This window comes from Xyrauchen texanus, chromosome 48, assembly GCF_025860055.1.
Source record: "Xyrauchen texanus isolate HMW12.3.18 chromosome 48, RBS_HiC_50CHRs, whole genome shotgun sequence".
Classification (NCBI taxonomy): domain Eukaryota; kingdom Metazoa; phylum Chordata; class Actinopteri; order Cypriniformes; family Catostomidae; genus Xyrauchen; species Xyrauchen texanus.
Genome location: NC_068323.1, coordinates 4,238,539 through 4,259,129, shown reverse-complemented (window position 1 = coordinate 4,259,129; position 20,591 = coordinate 4,238,539). Strand labels below are relative to the sequence as shown.

Here is a 20,591-nt window from a genome sequence, read left to right as displayed (position 1 = left end):
AATGGCATCTGACACTATATGCACTGAGGTGTAAATGGCATCTGACACTATATGCACTGAGGTGTAAATGGCATCTGACACTATATGCACTGAGGTGTAAATGGCATCTGACACTATATGCACTGAGGTGTAAATGGCATCTGACACTATATGCACTGAGGTGTAAATGGCATCTGACACTATATGCACTGAGGTGTAAATGGTATCTGACACTATATGCACTGAGGTGTAAATAGTATCTGACACTATATGCACTGAGGTGTAAATGGTATCTGACACTATATGCACTGAGGTGTAAATGGCATCTGACACTATATGCACTGAGGTGTAAATAGTATCTGACACTATATGCACTGAGGTGTAAATAGTATCTGACACTATATGCACTGAGGTGTAAATAGTATCTGACACTATATGCACTGTGGTGTAAATGGTATCTGACACTATATGCACTGAGGTGTAAATAGTATCGGACACTATATGGACTGAGGTGTAAATAGTATCTGACACTATATGCACTGTGGTGTAAATAGTATCTGACACTATATGCACTGAGGTGTAAATAGTATCTGACACTATATGCACTGTGGTGTAAATAGTATCTGACACTATATGCACTGAGGTGTAAATAGTATCTGACACTATATGCACTGTGGTGTAAATAGTATCTGACACTATATGCACTGAGGTGTAAATAGTATCTGACACTATATGCACTGTGGTGTAAATAGTATCGGACACTATATGCACTGAGGTGTAAATGGTATCTGACACTATATGCACTGAGGTGTAAATAGTATCGGACACTATATGGACTGAGGTGTAAATAGTATCGGACACTATATGCACTGAGGTGTAAATAGTATCTGACACTATATGCACTGAGGTGTAAATAGTATCTGACACTATATGCACTGAGGTGTAAATGGCGTATACATTGACATCTGCCTTTTTATATCTGTAAATGTATTTCAACATGATAGATTTGGTATTTCAGCTTTTGATGCAATGCACCGTTCGTGTCCAGTGTAGACAGAGTCTCATTTTAATAAATATAATGAACTATATTGTATTATTTGACTGAAGACTTGTAAGTTCTTCTTCGAAAGCCACTTTGGATAAAAGCTTCTGCCAAATGAATAAATATAAATGTATTTATTTATTATTATTATTGATTACTTTGAAGTTTTTCTTAGTAATCACCGTCGTTTTACAGACATCGAAAATGATTTTTACTAGTAATCATTCCTGATATGAACAACTGGAATTCCAACTAGTGAATTAATTCGATATCTTTAATTGAGTTTCAGGAGTGAATGAAAGTGAAAATAAAATGAGAATTATATTTTTACTGGTTGAAATGTCATTTTTGATATCAAGAATTACAATTTTATTCATGTAAATATAATTACTGATATGACAAAATTACACTTCACTATTTGTAATTCATGTTTTCTTACAGGATGTCAAAGTGCAGAAGAATAATTTGATGAATGGGGCAGGACAGGAAAAGAGAGACGATGCCACTGAATGACTCGACAATGCGCACTATAAAATATGATATAAAACCTGCAGTCAAATCAAGAACATAAATTATAAATATTGCCTTTAAATCTAGTGTTTCTTCTGGAACTGATTTTCTCTGTAAAATGTTTTTAAATCACCGTAGTTTGATTTATTCATGTGGGTCATGCAGAGACTTTTGGAAATGACATGTTTACTGTATATAACAGATGTTTATTTGTATGTTTGTATGGATGTATATAAGTCTTATTGTGTGTTTTATATATAGTTATATTCTCTTATTCACTTTATTTTATTCTATGTTTGTATTATTATCTCGGTCTTGTTGTTTGTGCACTTTAAACTGTCAGCAAGATGTTTAAGTGTACTGCAATAAATCTTTAATAAATCAATTTTTACCTTTAATCATATGATAAAATCATACTTTTTACATCTAAAGAAATTGCTCGTATTGTTAATTTGAGTTTTTACTGTATTTGTTTGGTTAATTCTCCTGAACAGTTCAACCCAGTTCACATAGTCACATTGTGACGATATAAACAGATCGGATCATGTTGGTTGCGGTGACAAACCAAATTACATTGTTCAGATGTAAGTTTAAATTATTGTATGTTGTTGAACGTGGTGAGTATGTTTGTTCCAGCGGAAATATTTTAGTCACTGCAATGCCGCCAGTGTGTTTAACTTTAAACTTGTTTAATATATTCACAGACTGTTTTAAATACCGCATGAACAGGGTTGTTGATCTGACATGGAAGAAAGTTGGGATGGTTTGAGTGTAAATGACAGAATTTGGGTGTACTTTTCCTTTTTATACAACAGTTTCTGTCCTCGAATCTGATTGGACAAGAGATGTTTCATGAGTGCTGATATTTCAGAACATCAGCACTCGAACGCTTCACTGTTTGTGTCACTCCGCTTGTGTTTGAGCCGTTCTAAACTATAAGAGCAGCACAGATGTGTCGTTTAATTTCTCCTTGTGACATGAAGTCATCGGATTACTACATCATAGCTGGGAAATACAGTTAAACTCACAGCTTCAGCATTAAGGCAAATCACAGCAGAGAGACACAACTGACTGAGTGATGACACACACACTTACCTGATACTATTGATACTGGCGTGTCCACTTTGGGAAATATAAACATTTAACATGACAGAGGAGAGTACACACCGGATATCACGAAATACTCAGGGGACCCACCGCTCAGACGGGTGTTTTTACAGAGAAAACAGGATGTGTTTGACCAGAATTTCACTATCATAGCAGCTGACTAAAGCCCCGTTCACACTGTCAGCGATTTTGTAGCTGTTTTCAATGAGAGCTGGCGACTTCCGGTGACACGAGCGAAAGTGACCGTTAGCGGAAGGATGTGGGCGTGTCAAGCGACGTGATGTGTGAAGGATGTGTCCTCAATTTATTTTCTTTTTCTTTTCTTTTTTAATCTATTGTCAATGCATTTAATTTACATGCACATTTTTTGCATTCCCAATAAAAAAATAAATAAATGAGATAGCCTCGATGACGTATGTGGCCGACAAATGCGTGAGGACGCATTTGTCGGCCACATACGTCATCGAGGCTATCTCATTTATTTATTTTTTTATTGGGAATGCAAAAAATTCCCTGAAGACGCGTCTTTCCAAACAAGACACAGAAAAAGTTGAGAAAAGTTCAATTTTATGCAAATGCAGAGCGAAATCACACAGACAAGAAATACTGAAATATAGATTCTGGAGAAAAAGATCCAATAATATGCAACTATTTGCTTATAAAGTTATTTTTGTGTCTCTTTGTAGCTCGTGAAACACATCAATTATTATTTTGCATGTTTTGCTCTGGTTATCTATTGGACATATTTGGTAAATGTTAATACTTCAGCAGGAGACAAATACAGGAAGTGTTCGTAGTGTGAAAGGATGCATCATAAAAGTTGCACACTAAGCAGAGAGCGCCATCTTGTGTTCAAAGTATGAATGATCCTCTTTCTTTGCCCAATAGGTTGTTATAAATACTCATCTGAGCACAGGACAGCAGCCAAACACCAAAAATAAACATTTGTAAATGAGTAAGATCTTAACATTTGACTTTGACTGAAAATTTATAGAAAACTTTGTAAATTACAGCTGATTAACAGCGTCTAACAAGCAAATAATGTCACGTTCATGTTAGAGATACATTAGTAATATGTGTATATCAGATTTTCTGGTAAGGAGTGAGTTGTTTCATGTCTGGAGTATGGTGATGGGTCCAGACTTCCTGTCTGGTTTCAGTCTGTGTCGGACATTGTCTCATTTCGAAGGCTGGTCACATTTGTTGGCTGTAGAAGTCATCGAGGCTTGCCCGAGTGAAACACTTGGTATGCTTAAATGATGGGAATAGTACACGGGTGGATGTGAAATCAGGATTAGAGTCAACACTGGATCTAACACTTGTATCAAGTACATTAGGAGGAATAATGAACTGGGAAGTTTAAAGAAATGTACAATTGGAAGTGATCATTACCCAGTAATAAGTACAATCATAGAGAGATAAGGAAGGGAAAACAAGGAAATGCAGGAAAATGGAAGAATGAGAAAGCCAATTGGGAAACATTTAAGATAATGAGTGTGGAAGGATTGGAAAGAATCAAGATTAATGAAGAAAGAAGAATAGATCAGTGAAATCCATAAATAATGCTGCAGAAATATGACAAAAGTAAAGAGGATGGAGAGGATAGACCATGGTGGAATGAGAAATGTATAAAAGCAGTAAAGAAGAAAAGGAAATGGAAGAAAACCCACAACTGGGAAAATATGATCATTTATAAGAATGTCATCATTGGTTCAGACTCTAGTTCAGCTTTATTTGGATGCTCAATATTCTGATATTTGACAAGACATAGTGGCGGAGATTCTCCAGATTTGATATAATACGCAACAATCAAACAGGAAACACCATTTTAATGTGCACCTGCTCATGTAGGAGTGACAGGATATGAAGAAACAGACAAATTGGGGAAAAAAAAGCAATGATGAAAGAGAAAATAATGCAAAAGTGGGAATACTGTTGGGATAATGAGGAAAAGGGAAGACATTTATATTCAGTACAACTATTGGTCTGTAGAGGAAGGATATCGGGGAAGAAGGAAAGAAGATTGCATTATATCGAGACTCAGATTGGGGCATACAGGGTTAAATAATGTATTTAATGAAAACATGCAACAGGGTTCTGCAGCTGGTGTGCGGTTTAGGAGTCAGTAGAACATGTAATAATACACTGTAAAGAATATGCAGAAGAAACTAATTAGAAGAAGAATTACAGAAGAAAGAAGAGCAACAATTTTTTTTTTTTTCTTGTTTTTTTTTTTTTTTTTTTGATTGTCATGGCCCCCGAGTATAAGCTTTAAATAGCTTCTTTGGGGACCAGTTCACATGCATGATCACTTCTTTGTCTTTTGTTTTATCTCAAGTGCATATGAATATATGTATGTGTATAAATTCTTCTTCTTCTTAAAAAATGAATCCAACAATAGGAGTGTGTAACGCAGTTCATTGGAAAGGAGGCGGCGAGAACTGGCTTGGTAATATAAATCATATTTTAATGATAAACTTAAAAGACAAAATCACACACATGACGGACATGTCTGTAAACAATCTCTCACCCGCACAATCTTCCACAGTCGACCTTTATCCCTCTCGGAGGCTTGATTAGCCTTATAAAGGACCGGGTGTGTATGATCATGTCCCCGCCCTGTCACATAGTAATAAACTATTACAGTATCTTAAAAGTTGAAATCTGATCGAAGGAATATTCTGGGAGCTTTTAGTCTGATAAGATTGGGGAAGTATATAAAAGTCTCTGATCATTACACACAGTAGATGGCGCTAATGCAGTATGGAAGAATGAGAACAGCCAATAAAAAATAACAAGATGCAGTAGAACAGATCACTTTTATTTTCATATTTCCAGAACATCTGATGAAAATGAAGGTCCTCTTATTTACTCGCTGTGTGTTTTTTTGCTCGATGATGGCAAGACATTGTTACATTCTTCCTATTAATGATGACACAAGCCCAGAAAGACACGAGTCTGATGAATTTATGATCAAGTAATCTCAGTGCTGACTCATATGGAAGATAAATACAACTGCAGCCACTGATCTCGAGTCAGATTTCCTTTTCTCAATAGTAAGTGAGGTTTGGATTTGAGGTGGGAAAACTGATCCTCGATCAGAGCAGCGTTATACCTGAACAGCAGCAGGAATTCCCGATCGATATCTACAGTATAAATAGCCCCATCAAGCCCCCTTCATACACACACTCCACTTATGTAACACACATCATGCCCCCTTCTTACACACACTCCACTTATGTAACACACATCATGCCCCCTTCATACACACACTCCACTTATGTAACACACATCACGCCCCCTTCTTACACACACTCCACTTATGTAACACACCATTAATGAATGACACTTCATGATGCATCTGATGCACAAACTGTTGTCGAGTCATTCAGTTGCTTCCTCTCTCTCTCCCTGTCCTTCAACATTCATCACATGAGTCTCATTCTCTCTTTCATCCTCCTGTAAGAAAACACAGATTCACAGAAGATCAAAGAAATGAACAGGATTTGTGATTCAGAAGGGCAGAAAACAGCTCAAACTTACACAACAGACAAATAAAAATATCTCAGCAGGTCCTTAAAATGCAAGTGGATGGAGATTTCTCTTTTGAAGCTCCAAAAATCACAGACAGTCATTATAAACATCATCCATACGACTCCAGCGGTTCAATTAATGTCTTCTAAAAGTTACACGATCGATTTTGGTGCAAAAATATAAATATTTAAGTACTTTTTAACAGTAAATGATGCTTCTGGTCAGCAGCGGTTGTCGTGGAAAATCACGATGAATCTCTCTAAGTTGTAAGAAAACTCTCGGAGTCTTGAGTTCCAGATGCCAAAGTTGTAGTTTATTGAACACCAACAAACATGAGACCGGTCAGCTGTCCGTTCTGACTCATTTTTCTAAGTTCTCAGTTATATACCTTTTTGTTATCTTGTTACCCACCATCTCTGACTAACAAGGTCACTGCCTTGTTTCTTTCCCTCCAATGTTCTACGTCCTTTGTTAATTAAATATTGGTGGGAGATCCCTCGCCTATCTATTAAAAAGAAAAAGAAACATGTATCTTTGGTAGCCTCTCATATCTTGACCTCATGTTACAGTTCATGGACAGAGTACATCAACTCCTAGAAACACCTGCGTAAACAGCCATGTCCTCATCACATACTTTTTATCTTTATCCTACATTTTCAGCGCATTCCCACAATGAGACAGCCTTGCTTGCTCATACACTTTATTATTTGAAAGAAAACACCAGCTGCAAAGATATCATACATTCAGCTCATTAGAACAAGACACCATTCATATAATAACTGATTAAAAGTATCTTTGTAGGAAATGCCTCCTGTATTTTACTGAGGCACACCACAGCTGCAAAGATGCGTGCCAGCACAAAGGAAACACACCAAGGACTCACATCAGAATACTATTGATTAACAGAAACACATTTTGTTTTTGAAGAAATACACCTGTTTTTCAAGGTTATATACCATTCTTTGTGTTCTCTGCAGCATCAACACTTTTAGTAACCTCATATGCTCTCTCCTGGGTCACACAAAGGCCTGGAAACTCATATAAGTATTTTGATATATAAAAATATACTAGAATATTGAAAATATATAAAAACATACTAGATTATTGAAAAATATACTATATACTCCCACCTCTGAGCCTTATAAAAGTCTCACACTCTATTTCTCTCAACCCAGAGTGCAGTCACACAAGCCAGCCTGTCCCATTTCATCATGTAGCCAAAGTAGGCCACTCATTCCACTATCCAATGCCATCTTTATGGGGCTGCACTCTGCAGAACTTGGGACCAAACCTCTCCCTCCACACTTGGCTAGGAAGGAGTAAAAGATCCCAGTCCTCTAGCTAGCACTGTTCCTGGGGGTGGGTAACAAAAATCAACTCATTTGTAATAAGCATGTGCATGCAAATGTGAAGCATTGCATGATGTAGAGTACAATTGATTATCCATTAAGTAGAATATATATATATATATATATATGCTTAACAAAACACTAGTAAAAGTAACATAGTAATATTCATCCTTCGTTGCCAGAGGAACTCACAGACAATTCCGGTAGCCTGGAGCGCTATCTGGTGGTGTGTTGGAGCAGACAGCGGGTTTTTAAACCACCAGTTGAGTCTATTTGCTCTTGCAGCCAAGCACTGAGGTGCTCGTCGCTCCTTTCTTCACATATGTTCCTCACATGTCTTCTCTTGGCAAGTATTTCACATCCATATTTTTCTTAAACATAATCATCAGCAATACTACATCTATTTGATTAGGTACATTGTAATAAAGATATACTCCATTAATCATTATAATTAATTGGTTACATTGAGAGTAATAGGGGAATATGTCAAAAATAACAAACAAAACACCCTCTAACTCCTTTCTTGAGTTGCTATCTATTCTGTTATGTAAAATGAAAGTACAATAGTCATGTTATCTCCCTTACCATCAAAAACATGAGAAAAGTGTTCAAAAATAAAATTCCCCTTAAATTCCAGTGTTGTTTCTGGATTGCTTCTCAGTAAATCTCATCAAGTTCATCCAATCCTGGCCCAATGGTACAGTACCTAGCTTCTAGCCCTGTTCCCGGTGGTAGCACTGAAACAGTTACCATTTGTTTAGCCACTGTTCTAGTCATTATTGATCTCAGAATTGGTATAATACAACAAAACAATAATGCAAATGGGGTCAGTCCTATAACTATTATTATTCCTATTTTCATTAGCCCAAGCTTCCATGAACCAAAAAGATAATCAAACCATGTCCCAACAAACTGATCTCTACCTGCATTAGATTTAACTTCCTTTCGCAGGTCATGCAGTTTCTTCATTGCCTGGGTAAAAGCCCCTTCTGGAGATGTATTATTTGGTATGTATGTACAGCAATCTGCTCCGAATATAACACATACTCCTCCTTTATCTGCTAGTAACCAATTCAGTGCTTGAAGATTGTGCCATGCCATTTTACTAGTGGCTGCTAATTGGTCTCCTAATGCCGCCAGTGCCTCGTCAGTATAGTTTATAAATCTCTGTTGGTTATAGAAAATATAATTAATCCATTCTACATTTTTGTTGGGAGTTACCCATAGGAACACTGACTCAAAAGCCTGATTTAATCTCATCTCTAGCTTTAAATTTTTGAGGTATTCCTCTTTGTTGGCCAATTGTATCCATGTAGACATCAGGATCTGGGGTGTACGCTCTTTTCACCCTTGCTTTGTTGTGGACTAAAGGTTTTGGTGCAGTTTGGATTTCAGAGGGGTCCCATTCTAAGATAGTTACTTCTTGTATTAGCCTTACTCTAACGCACAGTCCTTTCCAGCCTTTAGGTAGTGCGGGTTTCAATTGACCTCTCCCACATAACCAAAAATAGTCCGCTATAGTTTCCGTTTGTTCCTCATGGATTTTTCTTGCAGGAGATACTAAAGTTTGATTTTCACATCCTGTACGGCAATGACCGACAACTACACCTAGACATCCTGGAGTTATGTTCGCAGTATAATTTTGTCCTAATGTTGCTGTTGCATATTGCGGTCCACTAAACCTAATTACATTATCATTAAAAAAAAAACATTTCATCATCTAAATGCCATATGTGGCAGCGGGGGCGTGGTCAAGCGCCCGTCCGGGAGAGAAAAGCGGTAAGGGCGCTTACACCTGAGCTAAATTAAGTCTAACACCTGTCTCTAATTTCAGTGAGTACGAGGAGAGCGGCATAAAAAGGCAGCGAGAGGGGCCCCAAGGGAGAGAGAGATGACAAGCGAACTCAGTGTTTGGCATTGTATTGTATTGTATGTGTGATAGTGAGATTGTACGAAACAAAAGGGAATTAAAAAGGTTACCTTGTGGTGAAGACCTGTTTCCTGTCCTCCTTCCTTGGGAAGTATTACACTGGTGCCGAAAACCCGGGAATTCAAAGGAAACATGGAAAGTGGTCGCCCCATAGAGTCCTCCCAGCTGGCAGAAGTCCTCCAGTCCCTCGCGACGCTGCATCAAGGCCACCAACAATCCCTGCTTGAGCTCCGGCAAGACCAAGATCGCCGGTTTTTCGAAATCATGCGGGCTCAGGCAGAGGACCGGCTCGCCATCCGGAGCCTCCTCAGCCAGGAGGATGCGTCAGCCACAACCGCGACCCCGGACACCCGCGCTACGCTGCCCCCCCCATGCTACAGAAGATGGGGGCAGCAGATGATCCTGAGGCCTTCCTCGATTTGTTCAAGCACTCAGCAGAAATCTGGGGCTGGCCCCGCGAACAGTGGGCAGCCCGCCTGATTCCCCTCCTGTCCGGGGAAGCTCAAGTTGCGGCACAGCAGCTGCCGGCGACGAACCTCCTGGACTACACCGATCTGAAGAGGTCTATTCTGCAGCGGGTCGGTCGGAGCCCGGAAGAGAATCGCCAGCTCTTCCGGGGCATGAAACTAGGAATGTCCGTTCGCGTTCGCTCAACGGCTCCGGGACGCCTGTCGGAGGTAGCTGCTCGCGGGGGACCGCGACGTCGAGGGAGTAATCGACCAGGTGGTACTGGAACAGTTCGTTCAACGGCTGCCTTGGAAGACGGCGGGGTGGGTCCAGTGCCATCGCCCGGCGTCGCTGGAGGAAGCTGTTCGGTTGGCGGAGGACCACTTGGCGGCGATCCCGAGGGCGGACAAGCCCTCTTCTTCGTCTCTCTCTCTTTCCCCTTCCCTTGTGTCTGCCCCTGCCCTCGCCCCCTCCCCTATGTTCTCTCCCCAGGGCCCGTTCCTGCCCCGCGCAGGCGTGGAGGGTTCCAGAGACCAGCTTCCCGGCCTTGGGAGAATGTACCCTCCCATTCCCCGTCATTCAGCCGCTCTCCTCCTCAGGTGGGGGCGCCCGCCAGCACAAGTGCGGCCGCAACGCCTGGGCCAGCCTGTTGGAGGTGCGGAGACCCGGACCACTTCCGGGATCAGTGTCCGCTGATGGAGGTGGGGACGGTGGTGCGGGTCTCCGACATCCCGCAGGCCAGTGCGATGCTTTGGCGGGGGAGGCGGAGCCGGGACCGTCCTCGGCTGCTCGGAATGACGAGGGAAGGGGCGAGGTGGCCACCCCTCCTCTCAGGGAATTCCCTGAGGGGGACTTCCCTCTAGAGCAGTCGCGGGACGAAACCCTTAAACATGCTCTTGACCAAGTGAGAGTAATTGATGGTCAACAGCTCCGGCCGGGCATCGCCATTGCATACCCATACTTTGCCATGATTAGAGATCGGTTATATAGAGTGACGCAGGACGCTCAAACAAAGGAGGAAGTAACACAATTATTGATTCCACGGAGCCGCCGGGAAATGGTTTTCCAGGCGGCTCACTATAATCCTATGGCCGGTCACCTAGGGGAACGGAAAACACTTCTCCGTCTAATAGCCCGTTTCTATTGGCCGGGCATTGGCGGTGACGTCCGCAGGTGGTGTGCGGCGTGCCGTGAATGTCAGCTGGTAAACCCACCGGCCACCCCAAAAGCACCATTGCGCCCTCTACCATTAATCGAGGTCCCCTTCGAAAGAATTGGGATGGACCTCGTCGGGCCATTAGAATGGTCAGCACGTGGACATCGCTTCGTGTTAGTCCTAGTGGATTACGCGACGCGATATCCGGAAGCAGTGCCTCTGAGCAACATCTCCGCGACGTAGTGTTGCAGGGGCACTCTTCAAGATAATCTCCGGGTGGGGATTCCGAAAGAAATCCTCACCGATCAAGGCACGACTTTTATGTCACGAACACTCGCGAACATTACGAGCTCTTGGGCATTAAATCGATTCAGCACTAGCGTTTACCATCCGCAGACGGATGGCCTAGTGGAATGATTTAATAAAACGCTCAAGAACATGATTCAGTAAATTGCATACCCGATGACGCGAGAAATTGGGATAAGTGGCTAGACCCCTGTTGTTTGCAGTACGAGAGGTCCCACAAGCCTCCACAGGGTTCTCCCCGTTTGAGCTGCTGTACGGGCGACGCTCGCGGTGTCCTTGACGTCATCCGCGAAGCTTGGGAGGAGGGACCTTCTAATAGCAAAAATGAAATTCAGTTCGTTCTCGATCTTAGAGCAAAACTCCACACACTGGGGCTGACTAACACAGGAGAATTTGCTCCAAGCTCAAGAACGCCAACGCCGGCTGTATGACAGGGGTGCTCGGCTCACGGAATTTGCACCGGAGATAAGGTACTCGATTACTCCCAACATCGAGCTCTAAATTACACGCCAAGTGGCAAGGACCCTTTGAGGTCACACGACGAGTAGGGGATCTCGATTATGAAGTTAAACGTACCGATAGAGGGGGCGCACGTCAAATTTATCACCTCAACCTCCTGAAATTGTGGAGGGAGGAGGCGGCCTCTGTGACGTTGGTCACGGAAGTTCCGGAGAGGGCGGAGCTCGGACCGGAGGTAAACAAAAACTACAACCTTAACACTCCGCTTACTTGTGGAGACCACCTCTCACCGCGTCAACTCACGGAGGTTTCCGAATTACAAAAGGAATTTGCAGATGTGTTTTCCCCTCTACCGGGCCGTACAGACATCATACAGCACCACATCGAGACCGAGCCAGGCGCGGTGGTGCGTTGCCGCCCCTATCGCTTACCCGAACATAAAAAGAAAACAGTACGGGAGGAATTAGATGCGATGCTTGATATGGGCGTAATAGAGGAATCCCACAGTGATTGGTCCAGCCCGGTTGTTCTTGTTCCCAAGAGTGATGGGTCTGTTCGATTCTGTGTGGATTACAGAAAAGTCAACGCGGTGTCTAAATTTGATGCGCACTCCAATGCCCCGTGTTGATGAACTGCTCGATCGGGTTAGGTACGGCTCGATTTTATTCGACCTTGGATTTAACAAAGGGTTATTGGCAGATCCCCTTGACACCAATGTCCCGTGGAGAAAACAGCCTTCACTACACCGCTTGGATTACACCAATTTGTGACGCTTCCTTTTGGTTTGTTTGGGGCTCCGCCACGCTTCAGCGCCTCATGGATCGGATCCTCAGACCACACACCGTGTACGCCGCTGCCTATTTAGATGATATAATCATTTATAGCAATGATTGGCAGCGGCACATGCAACATCTGAGGGCCGCCCTGAGATCGCTGCGTGCGGGCGGGCTCACAGCAAACCCTAAGAAGTGCTGATTGAGCGGTGGAGGTACGGTATCTGGGGTTCCACTTGGGTCATGGCCAGGTGCGTCCCCAAATTGATAAGAGCGATTAGCGACTTGCCCTAGACCTAAGACCAAAAAGGGGGTGAGGCAGTTCCTGGGGCTGGCTGGCTATTATAGAAGGTTTGTGCCTAATTATTCGGACGTCACCAGCCCGCTGACTGACCTCACTAAAAAGGGGGCTCTAGATCCGGTCCAGTGGTCGGAGCAGTGCCAACAGGCGTTTATGCAGATTAAAGCCGCACTTTGTGGGGGGCCGCTTCTTCATGCACCTGACTTCTCTCTCCCTTTTGTATTACAGACGGACGCTTCAGACAGAGGGCTGGGGGCCGTACTCTGAGGTGGTGGAGGCGGAGGCGCCCGGTGCTGTACATTAGCCGTAAGCTCTCCTTAAGGGAGACTAAGTACAGCACCGTGGAGAAGGAGTGTTTGGCCATCAAGTGGGCGGTCCTCACCCTCCGATACTACCTGCTGGGGCGGGCCTTCACCCTCTGCTCGGATCACGCCCTACTCCAGTGGCTCTACCGCATGAAAGATACTAACGCCCGGATCACCTGTTGGTATCTAGCTCTCCAGCCCTTTAAATTCAAGGTGGTCCACAGACCGGGGGTGCAGATGGCTGTCGCCGACTTCCTCTCCAGAAATGGGGGGGAGTGGTAGGCAGGCCGGATGAGTCGGGCGGTGGGGGTATGTGGCAGCGGGGGCGTGGTCAAGCGCCCATCCGGGAGAGAAAAGCGGTAAGGGCGCTTACACCTGAGCTAAATTATGTCTAACACCTGTCTCTAATTTCAGTGAGTACGAGGAGAGCGGCATAAAAAGGCAGCGAGAGGGGCCCCAAGGGAGAGAGAGATGACAAGCGAACTCAGTGTTTGGCATTGTACTGTATTGTATGTGTGATAGTGAGATTGTACGAAACAAAAGGGAATTAAAAAGCTTACCTTGTGGTGAAGACCTGTTTCCTGTCCTCCTTCCTTGGGAAGTATTACACCATATTTCTGTGCAATTGCCCTTAAATAGTCCAACATTTGTTTTCCTTTAGTTTTGTTAAAACATTCATACTCCAGTTGTCGATTTATTGTATATGATAATGGGCTTTCTTTTTTCTCATTATCCAGACGTACGTCTAATTTTCTTCATTCATCTCCCCACCCTATCATCTTATAATATTTATCATATTCCGGATGACCCAAGAATGCCAAATATGCTGCTGGGCAGAACAATTTTTTCAATGGAGAGGGCGAGCACATTACACAGTTTGTCATTTTTGCTTGCTTAGCTGTATATCTGGCCCATTTATACCAGTCATTTTGATTTTCTTGTTCTAATAGTTCCTCTGTTCCTGCTGACTCTATGGGTTCCATATCATTTTCAAAATGTATTGGCTTTTTCAGTCTTTGGGTGATTATTTTGTCAGGTGTCTTTTGAGGCGGATTATTCGGTTTGTTCTGCTTGGCCAAATTGCTTATCCAGATTCTTTGCTTTTCGCATTCACCTTTGTTTAGTGATCCAGGCGTTCGCTTCTTTCTGATTTCTCATGCTATGTTATCTAGTCTCTGCTCATTCGGGGGAATAATATTGAAGGTCTGAGATGTCAATTGTAGGAAATTCATCATACCATGGTCGTTGTGATGGTCCTTCGCCTGGAGAGTCTGGGCCTTCCTGGATCTCCTCTCCGGTAGGCCCTGTATGGGAGGCAATACCTGTCCCAAATATGTTAGTAACAGCATCATCCACACTAATACCTCCTTGAGCTTCCATTCTTTCCTCCATGTCCCACAACGCTTCATCGAACGACTGCGCTTGTTGGCCTGTTTCATTTCCTTCAGTTGCTTCTGTATCTGTTTCAAGCAGGACGATCACTTTCTTCTTGTCTTTCTCCTTCTTCACCTTCCTGGTCCTGTTCCTCTGTGACGTGTACTTCCGTCTCACTTTCTATGCTTTCCTGCTCTACTGCGGCACTTACTTCAATCCCTCTTTCTGCCGCAGCGTGCTCTTCCCCTACTTGCTTTTGTCCTTCTTCTACTTCCTCTTCTCTTTCTTCAGATTCTCTAGCCGGTTCCTGCTGATCTTCTTCTTCCTCGGGTTCTTGGTTTTGTGCTTGCTGCTCTTCTTTGTCTGAATCTTGCCTCGAATTCATCGTTGGGAAGTCCATATTCATAGTTACTTCAATACAGTCCGTCAAGTGCTCTGTACTTTCTGAATTCACTTTCTGGAGTATTTAGTTTTAGGTCAGCTTCATTGGAAAGGCCAACCAAGATCCCCAAGGCTGATTGTAGGGAACCCACTCTGCAGTATGCTTTCTTAGAATTGTTCATCTGGTGATCCTGGTCCTTCTTGGGACGTTTCTCTGGTAGGCCCAGTCATTGGGGGCAACACTTGTCCCAAGTATGTCAGTAATAACATCCACATTAATATGTCTTATTCATTGGTATTGTAGGCAGCAATTGCTTTCCACCTTCTCTCCTTCAGCGGGTCATCCTGTCCTAACTTGCTTCAATGATGGCAACAGCATGACTATTTCATTTTATATGCATAAAGGACACTGTAATCACCTCATATGGTTACATGTTTTATATTAACTAAAAATCATTACTTTCTGCATTCATTTGATTAATATATTAAATGATTTCCCTTATTACAGTCATTTGCTACACACTTTCTTGTAAGCTAGTAAATGTGGGCACACTCACATACATTTGTTGCATCTCATTTCTAGCACTAAATAACACATGGGTCCTCTGCCTCCTCCAGGTGTTCCTTATCTTAAAACTCCCTACTCATTCACTTATCACATACATTTCATTTCCTCCTGTTTCCCAAGGTCTCTCAATGTCTGTATCACATGAATTAATTTTCCCTGCAAGCTAAGCTGTTTTTCATAGTTTCAGACTACATCAGAGTAATTCAGAGTATTAAATCAATAAAAGAATGATCAAATATATAACATATCATTGGAGGAATCAATTTCCTCCCAGTTTGGTCTTTCTGTTGCATTGGACCATTTACATTGATCAGTACTTCATCTGGTTTTTTATTTAATCAATGGTAACAGACAATATTATATTATTCCCCTCTCACAAATTGTTGTTTCAATTATTATACCAATTGTAGCCAACCCTGCACCCTATTTCTTAATAAATTCCATTTATATTGTTACAAACAAACAAGACAAGCAATCTTAATCTTTAGTCACCACCATGTATCTTTTCCATTCCTCATTACTTTTAAAATGTACATGAGTTCAATTAAAGCATAAGTAAAAGTAATAAATCATCTTCCAATCTAAATTCATTATCAAACATTCCCATGTTTGTTTAATACTTCTATAAATAGTCAAGCACTCCTTTGTCTGCAACGGTTCAAAACTTTACCCCCAAAACCAATCTATAAATAATCCTCTACACAGGGTATGATCCCCTGACAACACAGTGACAGAATGCTTAAAATGCAGTCGGGTTCAGTGGAACTTAAAATTATTATTTTTTTTTTGGCAGGCCTTTTCTAGACCTCCCTGTTGATGCTTCTGATCTAAGAGCATTCATCCACTTCCTTAAAACCCTTTCAAACCTTCTTGGTCAGGTCTCCAGGGCGGTGAAGCCCCTGCTTTGGTTGCTTAACCTTTTATGCCATTGTCAAGTCTTACCCGTCATTGGGTCGTCACCTCTTGCCACTGGTCTTGATACTGCTCTGTCCTCAATCCGTAATAATTTGGTGTCAGTAAACAGATATTTTTTTTTTCCAGTGAGTATCACCAGAGAACCGACACAGCCAATGGAACATCTACAAATGCTTAAATATGGAGACAATTCAAAACATGGTTAAATTCAAAAAAGCATTATTAAAAATTCATCAATCTATTAAAATTGTCCAAAGTAAAAGTAAAATATGCTACAATTGAACTAATTTTGTGAGAGATCAACCAAGCTTGATTCCACCCTCCACTCAACGATCACTCTCTCCGGATTACTAATCACACACACCTGTTCACTATTAGCAACCTCATCAAGTAGCACTATAAATCACTCACCATAACCTCAGTTCAAAGTCAAGCCTCCAACAGGAACAGACCTGTCATCGCTATCTTCTGAAACCCCTGATGCATCCAGATTGCGGTAACGTTAACTCACCTGAAGATCTCTAACCCCTGTGTCCTCATTCTATTATCTCCAGGATTCCGGTGCATATTGCCTGTTCCCCTATATCCCTCCGATCCGCCAGTGAGTCTTCCGAACCTGTTTGCTAGTGACTGCCCCTAAAGAGAGGATTTGTATCACTGAACTATTACTCCCCGATGCCCACATTCCCGAAGTGTTTGTGCTTACCTGTTGCCTGTCCTGCACCGAGTGATCTTCACCATATCTGCACCCGAACTGATTGAACACTCTTGCCACCTAAAATAAAGCTGTGTTTGGATTCACTTACCTCTGCCTCTTTGCCTATATCCTGACACATTTATAGATAATTAATTTCCATTCAGATTTTATTTCTGCTACTTTAGCAAATGTTACACAAAACTATGTATCATGGTGTTAAGAACTATGTAGTTTGCTTTAAAAATATGCAAATAATATAGTTCTTGAATGATTTAGTTTTGTTAATTTTTGTATGGTATTTAATTTTGAGTCTCATTTGTGTTGTGGTAACGGAGGTCTTTTATTTTGAAGTTCACTCATGTGAGCGGATATAACGCGCATACGGTTCAAACATTTCAATATGATTGAGACCCATACACATATGGTCATGGTGTCAAAGGCTTACGGTTTGCAAGGTGTTTAAAAGGATTTAGCTCCTGGTTTGAATGGAGAACAAGGTATGATTATGGACTTCCTGTTATCTTTGTTTGGATTTATATTATTTGTATTAAGATTACTTATTGTTTTGCTTTGTATAATATGTGTAAGTCAATCTTACTTTATTTGGTTTTGATGGATTTTTATTCATTTTTCGGTATTTGTTTTCTTTTGTACAAGCTTTTACGTTGATTCTCAACGAATATGGTGTCCGACGGTGCTTTTAATCGTGATGACGGACAAGTGAATAAAGTGTGGGAATCATCAGTCAAAGAGTCCAATCTTTCTTGAACCAGGCAGCTACAGTAAAAGCTTGCCATCGTCAATCTGCTGTGATGCTTCAAGGAACGCCGTGGTTGATGGACTTGAGAGACGTTAATGTCGGCGCGCTCGTCGTGGATTGAGTGATTTGTTCTTTTAATGGATCAAGTTTCAAATGAAGTTCCAGCGGACGGGGGCAGCAGTTGGAGCGATTTAAGGGAAGTGAACTGTTCCAAATTGTTTGGTGGATCGCAGTGAGTACCAAAGACAAAGAAACGAAAATGATTCTGAAAGAATTATTTTTCCCCCCTCTTTCTTTCATTGATTGTGCCTGATTTAAAGGGTGATGGACGTTGCTGCGTGTAAATCGCCTATGAATGGACTAAGACATATTTAACAGTTGCATATTTAAAGGTGATGTTTCAGCACATGTGGTTAAAGTGAATTTGCTGAACATACTTTATCAAAATTAACTTGAATGTTAAATGTGGATGTTATGTAATTTTGTGAACTGCAAATGTAAGAGAAAATGTCCAAATCAGAGGCAGATGCGGAGGCTGATAGGCAAATTGATAGCCATCATGCTCAAAGTGAGAGTACATGCCAATCAAAGCGCACGCATGTCCCTACTGAAAAAATGTTAGCATATCAGCAAGAAGAACAACAAAAGGAGGAGAAAAGGGTTGTATCTTTATATAATCAATGGAAAATAGAAGCTTGTAGTGCACGTGAGCACCTTAAAGCAGATGCACTAGGAACTCAGCTAGCTATCATGGTTGATACTTTGGGGGCGGCCAAAAACAAAGTTTTGAGTGCTTACAATGACTTTAGAGAGCGTGTATCGCCTGCTATTGAAATGAGGAGAAAAATGGATGCTTGTGAAGCAGTTACAGCTGACATCATTAAGATCATTTATGAAAGAATGACAGGTGTAGATGGAGATTTTGATGGTGAAAGGGAAATAAGTCGTCTTCGTACCTTATTAGACCATCAATATGCCCATTCAATCTTCGGTTCAATGGTTTCACGAGTTAGTCATAAAACTAGTAATTACTCTAGTCATCTTTCAACTGCATCAAGCTTAGAAGCCAAACGTGTAGAGGCTGTAGCAGAGGTGGCAGCTAAGCAAGCTGCATATAATGTTCTACTTGAAGAATCAAAGCAAAAGGAAAGGATAAAGCAGTTAGAAGAACAATATAAAAGGGCTCTTGATGTCGAGTTAAAGGAATTAGAGCAAATTCAGGCGCAAAAGGATCTGAAAGCAGCTCAAGCTAAATTGAAAGTCTACAATCAAGAGGTTGAGAAAGGAAAGACTAATTTGTCTAAAGATTGTAGCAGTGCAGACGGATCAGAATCAGGTATCTCTCAAACAAATGTGAAAAGGCAGGAAGTGATTCAAAAGGGATGTCAGGAGACCAAAAAGGTGAGAGTTCAAGCATCAGCGACTGATATACCTCTTCTTGTTCAAGCGTTTCAAGATGGCTTGACCATGAGCAAGTTGCCGATTCCAGAGCCTCCTGTTTTCACTGGCGACCCCATTCATTTCATTGAGTTTAAGGAATCCTTTGTGGCACTCATTGACAAGAAAACAATTTCTCCTGCTGACAAGATGTTTTATCTTAAGAAATATGTGAGTGGCCCTGCTAGAAAGGCCTTAGAAGGAACTTTCTTCAGAACAGATGACGAAGCCTATCAAGATGCATGGAGCAGACTGAACAATCGTTACGGCCAACCATTCGTGATACAAAAGGCATTCAGAGAAAGGTTGGCAAATTGGTCCAGAATTCACCAAAAGGACGCCATTGGTCTTCAAACTTTCTCTGACTTTTTGAATGCATGCCAAGGGGCCATGTCACATGTCAAAGGCCTTCAAATTTTAAATGATTACCAAGAAAATCAGAAACTTGTGCTGAAATTACCCGATTGGGCAATTGGCAGATGGAATCGTCAGGTCACAAAATCTCTTTTCAAAAATCACGAGTATCCCACTTTTAAAGAGTTTGCTGCTTTTGTGTCTGCTGAAGCCGAGATTGCTTGCAACCCAGTTACCTCATTTCATGCTCTTCATGTTGCAGAACCTGTTATTGAAAAGGCAAAGCTGAAAGACACCACGAGAAACAGAGTTAGAGTTTTCACCACTCAAACAAACATCGAGAGTCGAAAGGTTGTCAAACCAGTGAACAAAATTCTGTGTATATTTTGCCAGAAGCATAACCATCAACTTGACAACTGTTTCAGCTTTCTCGACAAATCATTGGAGGAGCAACGGAAATTTATCCAAGAGAAAAGGCTTTGCTATGGTTGTTTGAAGTCTGGTCATAGTGCAAAGGAGTGTCATTATCGTCTCACTTGTAATACCTGCAAAAGGAAGCATCCAACTAGTTTACACGATGACAACTTTGTGAAAATGGTAACGACCCTATCTTCTGCAACTCAGACTCAAAGTGATCCTGATGGTGCAATGAATACAGTGGCCTTGAGTGTAAGTGGAGAAGAGCGAAATACGTATACTTCAATGATTGTACCTGTTTGGGTATCCGTAAAACAACATCCAAGTTGTGAGAAACTGGTGTATGCGCTTTTGGATTCTCAGAGTGATACCACGTTTATTGATAAAGGAGTGAGTGACGCTCTACAGGCGACAACATTTCCAGTAAAATTGAAGCTTACCACCATGCTTGGAAAAGATACCATCCTGCAGAGTGAGAGAGTATCAGGAC

General features: G+C 41.8%; 1 protein-coding gene and 1 long non-coding RNA gene across 2 annotated transcripts in view; both read right to left on the bottom strand.

Annotated features, from left to right (window-relative positions):
* LOC127639402 (uncharacterized) overlaps window positions 1-20,591 on the bottom strand; it is a 122,189-nt gene that overhangs the window by 51,891 nt on the left and 49,707 nt on the right. The window lies entirely within an intron of this gene.
* Window positions 6,470-17,960, bottom strand: LOC127639415 (uncharacterized). The gene is made up of 3 exons (XR_007969966.1): window positions 16,948-17,960; window positions 13,759-16,609; window positions 6,470-8,258 (listed from the first exon to the last, which is right to left on the bottom strand). It is a non-coding gene; the product is annotated as an uncharacterized LOC127639415 (long non-coding RNA).